The following is a 10,475-nucleotide window of genomic DNA, read 5'->3' as shown; positions in this document are numbered from 1 at the left end:
GATTCTCTCCCCCATCTGTCGCGGATGGAAGCGAGACTGCACTTCACTCGTAAGAGAGAAGCAACAATACACTTGATTGATATAAAACAGTGAGTTGGAGTTCAATGGTAAATGCGACAGTGATTTCACAAGATTCCGTGGCAAGGTACACTTGATTCTTTACTGCATAGAGGACAGGGTCAGCCGAAACTCTCAGGGAGAGCCTCCCGTTGAGCCATGAGGCTGTTCAGAAAGGACCCCCCTGCTTTCTAGGCTCCTTCTCAGGGAGGAGTCGCGGTGTGGCTGGGTCCCAACCTAGTCCCAGACTTGGCCAACGGGTTATGTCTAAAGGATTATCCATGCGCAATTAACCCTTGATATCACTTAGCTAAGATTTCAAAGTTTAGCATGCTATCAGTCACTTCCCGAGGACCCGCTGCGGCAAGGAATCTCTCAACCTCGAGGAGTAACCTTGAGAGGCGTCCCTACTCCAGGGGAGGTCCCGCCGTGCAGCCCGCTGCCGTGCAGGAGAGCTCAAAGGGCTCTTGGGCTGCTCACTCTCTATAGGGGTAAGAGGATTGACTCACAGGCGTATTTGCACACCGATAACTGCCGTTAGGTGGGCGTATTTCTCACAATAACCAAGGGCTATTGTGCTGTTATCTGGCTCCCGAATCCACTTGGTTAATGGACGCAGCTATCACTATCGGCATCCCTTAACGACCGCCCCGCTCGTTAGCGCTTGAGGAGGGTTACAGGAGACCAAGATCAGGTCGGACGGGGGAGCGCCCCGTCACACCATCCCACCGGGCGGGGGGAGAGTGAGCGAGGGGCTGTGTGGTGCTCAGTTGCCGGCTGGGGGTCAACCACGACAGCCCCCTTACAGGCGCGAACAGCAAGGACGCAGCGGTCCTGTTGAAGATGATCTTAAGTTTTACTGAATCTTTAGGTTATGAAATAATCAACTATAAGAACATTTTGATTCTAATAAGTTAGCCCCTATGGTAGCGTTATGTATAGGTCACTGTGTTACTTATTATTTGAGGCTGTGTTGCTTGAAGTCCCTATTCTCTATTCTCTGGACTCTCTCAACCATAACCAGAGCCTTTAGGTTCTATTGTTTATGGGATGAGTTATTTGACAACCTGGCAAGGTAGATATCTAGCTGGCCAACTTGGCAACAAAACCTACTTTTAAGATGTCCTGAAGTGAACTGCCTTCATTATAATACTAAAAAACACACCCACAGGTCACGAAGACCCTTGCCCAGGTGAAGACCCTTCCCCCGCGCAAGCGTAGTAACAGAAGAGAATGACATAACCCATATTATAATTATATGTAAATCACTAACCAAGCACTGTAACTGGGAGTGTACTACCTTACAATTTTTGTGTATAAATATAACGGTGATCTAGCCATAGGTGTGCTTGATTTGTGGAAATTCCACCTTGCACCCGGCGCCGCAATAAAGAATGCCTGCTTTCTAAAACTCCAAAATTGAGTCTTAGAGAGTTCTTCATCTGCCGATTTACGGTAACAAGTTTAGCGAGAAAACCCTCAAGTTCAGCACCTTTTCATTGCCCAGATTTACCTCCTAGCAGGTGGACTATTTTCTCTGACAGGTTTGAGAGGGTTCCTCAATCACAGCTTCCTACGGGCCCCAGCTTTCACCCCCTGCCTGGGCTCACAGCCCCAGTGATTCGCCCAAACTAGTTGCAAAGGAGACCCAGAGAAAGCATGATCGAGACAGACAAGATGCGAAAGGTGGAAAAGGGAAGGATAGGGGTGAGAGATGCAGGCAGAAGCAGGAACCCTGTCTCCCAGCCCTGTCTGCAGAGCTGCCTGCAGCACGTGAGCCTCCTTGCTGACGCCTTCTACTCCCATTTGCAAGCAGACGTTGCTGAAGGTGAAGCGCGGACCAGAGTTGCAGCCTCCCCCATCTGCTCACCGACCAGTTCTTCGCCCCGCTGGTGAGCAACTGCTGCAGCTCCTCCTCAGCACTGCAGCTGAATTCACCACAGTTGGGAGCCAGAGATGTCCCCACTTGGCTGTTGCGTTGGCTGCGAGCAGCTGGACGGGAATGCTTTCAGCCTGTCAGCAGCTCTGGAGCACAGATCATCACACTCTGGGCACAGCATAAGCAGCTCCTTGAGGCCAAGGTGAAAATTTGCTGCATGAGGACCACAGCTGAGACCCGGGAGGCTTCGGGAACTTTCATCTGCACGTCTCCTTTGAGAAAACTGCTTTGGGTGTGACAAGGTGGCAACACTTAAATATATCCATTTAAACTGCTTAAAGACCAGTGGGGCCCAGGGACCCAAATGCAGCATCCTACCACATCGCGATGCAGGAGCCCGGCAGCACAGGAGACTCGTCCTCGTAGGCAGGTCCAGCCCCCACCACGGATCCGCACGGCTGCATGAGCAGCCCCAGACCGCGGCAGCACCACATTCCCATAGGCAAAAGCAGTGATGTCTAAGTGCCACCAGAGCTGGCTATTAATACTTTATCACAGGGGAGAGAGCGTGTGCACATGCTGTTAACACAAGAAGTTAGGAACTTGTTTGCATATCAGCATCTACTATAATATTTCAGTAAATGCATTAAGACTCCCTTTACGTGAAGGGAGTTCAGGCTGGGCAGGAAGCAGGCAGCCAGCAGGAGGAATAGGGACAAAAGTAGAATAACCTTAAACATACCATAATGAACTATCTTTGTGCCTAAAAGCTATTCTAAAGTATTTCACACGCCCCTGGCAGGTTGGGTATGAACAAGGAATCAGAAATCATTTTTATGTACTCAGAGCACTTATGGCCAATACAGCCACCTGGGATGTGCATTTGCATTCAAAAGCCTAAACTTCAAGAGACACTAGAGAGAGAAAAGGAGAAACAAAGACGTGTTAACAGCAATGCGGGAAGGTGGATTTAAACTAAAAGGACAGCAAAAAAAACACACAAAAAAGGAAGACATTAAGAAAAGTAACAGTACAGGCACCCAACCCTCCAGGACACTTACGGTTGCAGCCCAAAGTGTAACCCAGCAGACAGGTATCCCCATGAAATTTTCCAGTTCTCACGGCTCGGACACACGGGACATCCTAGGAAGAAGCAGCACAGCAACTTGAAAGGTATCCTCCAGGGGTTACACTGAAGCAAAAATATAATTCCTATCAGTTTTACTTGTAGTCATTTGTTCACAGCCTATTACAAAACAGCCTGGCTTTAAATCTTACCAGACACAGCTGTTCACACCTGCACTTGTCGGGCACTGGGGGAAAGAGAACTGGCTTGAACCCAACAGCCATGGACTGGCCTCTCTCCTTGCAGAGTGCAAATCCCAAGGACGTGGCGAGGGGCCGCAACTCTCCAGGGGCCGTATCCACCGTGCCTGTGGGAAATTCCAGCTGGGCAGCATTTCTTCCTGCCAGGAGACAAATGGAGGGCACGGGGAGGGGCAGGTCAACAACGGCTGAATCTCTGGGGCACACAAGTGGCTGGTCTTTCATCTGATGTTTCTTCTGCTCTTGTTCCCCTCTCCCAAAAAGAAGCAGTTGATTGAGCGATGCACCCTTGCTCCAGCCTCACTGTTACCTGTCACGTACCTGCACACATGACATAGTTTTCCCAACAAGGCCATCATAAAAATTTCTCTTCCTTCCTTGCAACACTGGGAGCATTCCCCAGGTTGTGGAGCTCAGCCCTGGTCAGCACAATGCTGCAGGCAGGAACAGGGGGATCAGAGCAGCACTGCCTTCACAGGGACTGAGAAACTGGTGGGAAAGTGGCCCAAAACATGGCTGAGATGAACAATGTTGACACCGCAAAACCAACATTAAAAGTCAAATGCTTCAGAACCTTAATAGCAAAAATAAGGACAAAAGATGTATTTGGCTTCTCTAATTCACTCCAGGTCCAGCTTTCAAAACCGCTCGATGCATTGGTGTTGAGTTCTTTTGAAAAACATATCATAGCTGTGGATGTTGACACTTGGAGATGTGCTACAAAAAACTTTTCAGATATCTGGTCCTAAACAAATTTAAAAAAATGGTCCATTGGAAATTGTTCCCATCTGCAGAAAACCTTAATAATTCATTTGAGGAGCGATTTTCCATTGGGGCTGAACAACACTTGCCCACCTGTCCTCACTGGGCTGGTTATCTCACCCAGCGGCAGCATTGGGAAGAGGGAAGCCAGAGAAGATAACAGGGGTATGTGGGGGGGGTAGCAACAGGCAGCACACAGGCAGGACTTTTCTGTTCCTGTATGGCACAACGTATGCTTTCCATCATCCCAGATCACAATCCGCCACTGCACTCATTTCAAATACAGACACAAAAATCAAGCACTGCTTTTTCAACTGCTCCTCACCACTTGCAACTCATGCCTTAATGGATCTGAATTATTCCCCCAGCTGGAAAAGTGTTTCTCCAGCAGCAGAACATACAAAACCTGCACTGAACCTGGGAGCGAGGTACTGAAACTGGCTGGAAACAACACAGAACCAGCCAGCTAGGGCAAAAACCATAACACACACCTGCAGGAGTTGTGGTTTCAAGACTATTTCTGTCTCTCATACCACTTCACTGTAAGGAACAAAAAAATCCTGGTTTATTGCCATCATTTCAGCTGCTTTTCTGGTAAAAGTCAACTTTTTCAGTTAACTGTAAATATATATGTTGAAAATAGTCGGTATGATACTTTCCTTCTACAATATCATAGTAGAGACATTATAATTTTTGTTGTGGGATCATTTTCCAATCCAAGACAGATCTCCGCTCTTTTCTTACCACGGAAAAAACAATTGCATTGGCAAACAAGCAGCAAGGCTCCCTGCCTTTCCAGCCACCAAGCCCAGATGTATGGGAGAGTCCTGTGTCCTCCCAAACCAGAGCCAGGAACTATCCTAATAGGATGGGATTTGCGTTTAGATATCCATCACCACTGGTTGTGTATGGAGAATGTCTGCCTTGGAAAATTACTAAACACATAGCAGAGACCAACTCAAAGAGTCTGCTGAACTTGAGCCAGTAAAGAAACTGTAAGAACATGACCGCACAGAGGATACGCAAAGAGCAACCCAACTTAGAGATGGAAAAACCCTGCTCATATTCTAATTCATGTGTGGTGATATAACACATACAGCCAGCACCAGTGAGAAAAGAGTATATAATGTCTAATCCCTTCTGTACTTCAGAAGACGAGGACTGGCCATAGCAATGGCTTGGCAGAGCACTCGATAGGAATGCAGAGGGACGGGCTGCCACTGTGCACTGTATTAGTTTCTACCTCTGTCTCATCCCCACCAGTTCTGTTCCTCACAGCACTCCCCTTTTCCCTTCCTCTGGTTTCTTGACTCTTTTTAAGCATCACTTCAACCCACAAGGCTGTGAATATACAAGACCCATTGTGAATATCATACTCTTCTGAAAAACATTCAATGCATAACAGGCAAAGCGTGGTGCACTGGGCATTACAATCCAAATGAGAAAGGTAAATCTGATATACGCAATCATCTTTTTAACAGCAGAGCTCTCAAACAAGAGTATTTCAAGGTAGCAGGAATACTAACCCAGAACCAGTGCCTCTGCACACACAAATCAGCACCTTTCTGATTGCATTTCTTAGTTTTTTCTCTATGTCATTTGCATACTTGCCCAATCCTCGCTTCTTGTTATTTCTACGCATTAAGTTTAATCTTATTTTTTCATTACCTGTGTATTTCCTTTCTATCTTCAAGAATGCTTCAACCTTCACAGCAAAACCGCTCTCTGCTGCACGGGGATGACCGCAGCTCCATCTCTGGTAAAATGGCAGCAGCGAGACTGCCGTGGTGGCAGCAGGAGTTGCGAGATGGCAGCCCAGGTAGGCTCAGGCTGCGGAGGGGAGGTTAGCCCAGGCAGGAGGGGCTCAGAGCCACAACGGTGCAAACACTCCCCGCGTTTGCTTGGAGTTTCCTTCTGCTGGGTGATCCTGAGCCACTTGGGGAGAGGGGGACAGCACAGCTAGGACATCCACTCCTGATTTTCACCCTGTGCTCCAGCTTGGCCCCCTCCTTACTGCTCAGAAGATCCCCTTCATATCCACACGTCAGAGCATCCTGTCTCCCGATTTTGGCCGGCTCAGAAGACACCTCTCTGCCCACAGCATCTCCATGAAGCGCAGATGGGGCTCCAGCCCCAGCACGCTCCTCATTCCTCATGCCCAAGTATGTTCTTGGTCGGGGGCAGGATTTAATGGCCACCACCCTCATCCAGAACAAAGTGTAGTGGGAAACAATGTGCTTCAGCACACAGCTTAAATGAATTTGAGAAAGTGGAGTGTGGGGATAGGCAGCTCCACGACAACGACCCGAGCCTTGTGCCCTTGAGGCATGAGAAGGCACGTGGGCAGAGGACAAAGGAAGAAGTAATGAGCTGCTGAAGAGGAGTGAACAGGATAAAGGCCAAGAAGGCATGTCGCCTGATCAGAAGAACCAGCCAATCCACTAGAGCATAGACACGGGTGAACACAAGGCTGTAACCGATCAGTGAGCTGCTGATAGCGTGCGAACACTTGAGTTTTGTATAAAAGGAAAAGTTACACCATAATAAAGGTCTTTGGTTGCATGCCTGCCAGAGTCCGTGCCCTCAATCCCCCCAGTGGAGTAGGTCTAGAATTAAAAACAAACCGTAATGTTCAAAAAAAATTGTACACGGCCAGCCCCAAGCAGCCTCTCACAAACAGGGAAACCTCAATGGCAACCACAGCCTCAAACCTAAATAACCACTTCAAGAGAACCTAAGAGATCTTTGCACAGCTCTGTCAGAAGAAAAAAAGAAAGAAATGCAATCCTCCCTTCTTGCTGGGACTTATAGGAAAGCAACCCATTGTTTGAGGGTGTCAGAAAGCATGGAACAATGGAGGGAAGAAAAACATTTTATGAGCTCATCTGAAATGAAGCTTGTTTCCCAGAACTTATTTTTTCACGTTCATGGTGGAAAAAAGACTATTTTGGTGCTGAACAAAAACAAAGCACAAGGCCTGCAGCAGGCTCTGAGGACCACGAGCAGTACAGACATTTCAGTCTGCAAAACTGAAAAGAACCAAAAATTTATTTTTTACTTGCCTTTTGTGCCTTCTTTTCAAAATGAATCACATCTAGCTTTTCTCCCTGTAACAAAGGCAATAAAACTCCCTTTTCTTTTCCTTTTTTAATGAAAATGCGTATTATCAGAGAATGTGTGTAAGACCACACGCGCATTGGTCTATACCACATTAGAAGCACCGAGATCCAGCTGTGTGACCTAACACTGGTAACAATTTGGGCACAAGCATGGTTTGCCAAAGTCATATGGTCCCGCTCCACTCCAAGTGAAATGTTTCCACATGGAAGAAAGAAATACACGAAACCTATGGGATAATTACCCAAAGCAGCAAGCAAGGCTGGAGGAAGAAACAAAGGTTTTAAAACCAATTTGCTTTAATACAGAATGTAGAATTAAGGAAGCTGCTTCTGTGTTAGAAAACCCACAGTCTCTCTGAGCCCAGAGACCTGCTATGGAAGATGCAATGGGCTGAAGAGGGAGGTATCCACACATTTCTGCTGGGTATTTGGCAGAATTAATAACACAGATGTAAAATTATGACTGCTTTATTTCAGAAATATGCAGTTGTTTGCAATATGCAAAAAGGAAAAAGGATGAACTGCAAGCTTACACAGCAAGGAACGAGCCTGGCGTTATAGTGACAAGCAGAAGGGAAGCGAGAAAGTGTTTTTCTTCCTGCAAGGAAAAGCCAATTCCTCATGTCTATCAGGCAGCAACGTTTCCAGGGCCAGCTTAAATTTGTACTTTTGTATAAAGAAGTATGGTTCCTCCCTTGGGCTTGTGACAGAGACTAGCAGCACAGGTTCAGCCATATTCTTATATACAGAATATTTAAGAATGTATAGTGTATGTATGTATGTATATCTTATCTATATTTGTCTATGGTGAAGCACCTACAGTAAAAGCAAAGTCTCCCTAGGCTCTTTCTAAAAAATGAGACTGGCCGAATCTCCTCTGGTGGCACTTCCCTGTCTTCGTTATTGAATATAGAAAGAGCTGAAAAAAATGGATTTCTTAGCCAAGGGACTGGAGCCGGATGAGGTCCCTTCAAGCCAAAGGCTTTTACAGGTGAGATAATGCTTGTTAAAGATCAGCAGGAGCCCCGGAACCTGTTTCTCTTTAGGATTCCACAATTTCCACGTAATATCTTCCTTCAAAAGCCTTTTTCCTCCTCCTGTCATGAGATCATTTAAGTAACTGATCAGGATCAGAGCAACTTTTCTTCTCCGTCAGCTCTCTGCAGTCAAAGGCGTACTGAAGGAAAGGACACATGGAGTTGCGCTCCCTTCTCTGCCATAGGATTTTACCGCTTATGCAAAATCCTTTTAGCTATTAGCCCAAATTAGAGCCATTTGAGAAGAGTTTTCCCAAGGTTAACAGACACCTGGGACTAGAGCAAGCTGTGACTTAGGTTAACTGCCAAAATGCCCCTATACGTGCAGAAAGCAGTATGCGAGGTAGAGCCATATAGGTCCAACCTGACCCTGGCCGATCCCCACAGACATTGTGGGAATCCAAACATCTGCAGACTTCAGCTGTAGGCCCCCTTTGCACTGCTGGAAAAGTCCGAGAGAGGCTTTCATCAGGTCAGGCTTGTCCTGACTCCTGACCACTATTCTCTAACCTGGGTGTTTCTGGCCATTTTCCTCCAGGGACACCGAACCGCCCATTTTCGCATCATTTGAGTCCTTCACGTTTCTAGGGAAAAGTGAGCTTAGTGGCTGGAAAAACACAACAGTTTTTGTGAGGTCAGCTCACAAGCAGGATAAGTGAACCCAGACTTACCATCCAGGGTTACAGCACAGTCCGTCCAGGCTGATGTCCTGCCTCTGGCAGGGGCCAGAAACAGGTTGCTCAGGGAAGAGCTTGCACTGGAGCAGCCAGGGTGCCAACCCACATACTGCGAGGGCAACCACCCGTCAGATGGAAAGCTACAGAAAATTATATTCTGCTACTCAGGCCACATGGGACTAACCTTCACTATGGCAAAAACAATTTAAAAATAGAAAAGCAAGCGATTATTTTGGAAGCTGGTGTGGCTTTGCAGTTTGTTGTCCATACAGGCTGAAGCTGAACTGGTAATTCTTATGCAGCTTCTGTTTTCTGTTAAACATCTGCCTTTGGTTCTTTCTCAAAGCTTGGCCTCCCACTTGCTTGGATACACTTCTATTAGTCTGGTAATCTGGAATAAACCTCTAGCAGAAAACTGAGCAGAGGAGCAGAACAGGATGCTAGAGAAATGTTATTTAAAACATTAACAGGCAAGTTCTAGTGAATCTTAGCTGTCAGCATCACACTCAACTTCATATTCTCCTGACTTTCAGAGCTTTCCTGCTGTTACTGTTTCTGTACCTCCTCCGCTAGATACCATCATATGCCCTTTTGCCTGACTACAGCCCAACATCCCATCCAGTTTGTGACAAACCTTGTCCTGTTTTCAGCAGCAGCAGCTTTGAAAGTCTGCTTTTTCTTTTCCTTGCTTACAATCTTAGGTGACCAAGTTTCCCTGTCAAGCAGGCCCACAACTGACACAAACCAGGGATTTTAGGGTGTGGTGTACACATCTGGAGGACACAACGCATGATGACCCACGCGCAGTACTAACCAGAAATCCCCCACTCTCAGTGGAAACTTTTTATAAGCGCTTCTCCTTCATTACAGCATTTCTGGTTACAAAAATACTACTGCTTTGATTAAATCCTTGCTCTGGCCAGAAGCTTCCATGAAAGGAGTTTAATCTCACTTATTTTTGTAGTAGTAAACAGTTATTTCAGCAGAACAGATGACACCACCTCAAAGGCAGCTCATCCGACTGCATCTATACTGAACCAGGGAACTCAATCTGTTTTCATTTTACTGGTTACTCTGGTGACCTGAGCAAGGTCACCTAACCCTTTGAGTTCCAACCCCCCGACTACCCAAGGGAGATAAAAGCATTTACCTGGCAAAAGTGGGTTACAGATTATTCTTCTTACAAGGATATCAGTAAATTTCAGGCTGACTGACAGCAACACAACTTCTTCTGTACAGTTCCCCTAAGACCTCCAGTGACAACTCTCAGATTTTCTTTTGCATGTTCTGGGCTGAAAGGTGTGTTGCATCTTTACTGCTGGAAAGGAACAGACCTGCAACAGCTTAGATTACTCAGGTAAGGTGTAAGAGAACTCTGGGCACGGCAGGAGCCATGGAGAGGAGCAACCCAGCTGCATCACTGTGCTCTTCGTTAGCTCCCAGGCTCCTCCCCAGCTCATTCCAACTGAGATTCCATTCTCCTCTACAGTCTTTCAGTACCTAAAACAATCTAGCTCCCACATCTCCATCAGCACCATACAGCCAATTCTCAGCTCACAGAGAAAAAAGCATGGAGAAACACAGATGGGTCTGCCTCCAAATACACGCCTGCATGCAG

The sequence above is a fragment of the Pygoscelis adeliae genome, unplaced genomic scaffold (assembly GCF_000699105.1).
Source record: "Pygoscelis adeliae isolate BGI_AS28 unplaced genomic scaffold, ASM69910v1 Scaffold72, whole genome shotgun sequence".
Taxonomy (NCBI): domain Eukaryota; kingdom Metazoa; phylum Chordata; class Aves; order Sphenisciformes; family Spheniscidae; genus Pygoscelis; species Pygoscelis adeliae.
This window is presented reverse-complemented; position numbering follows the sequence as displayed.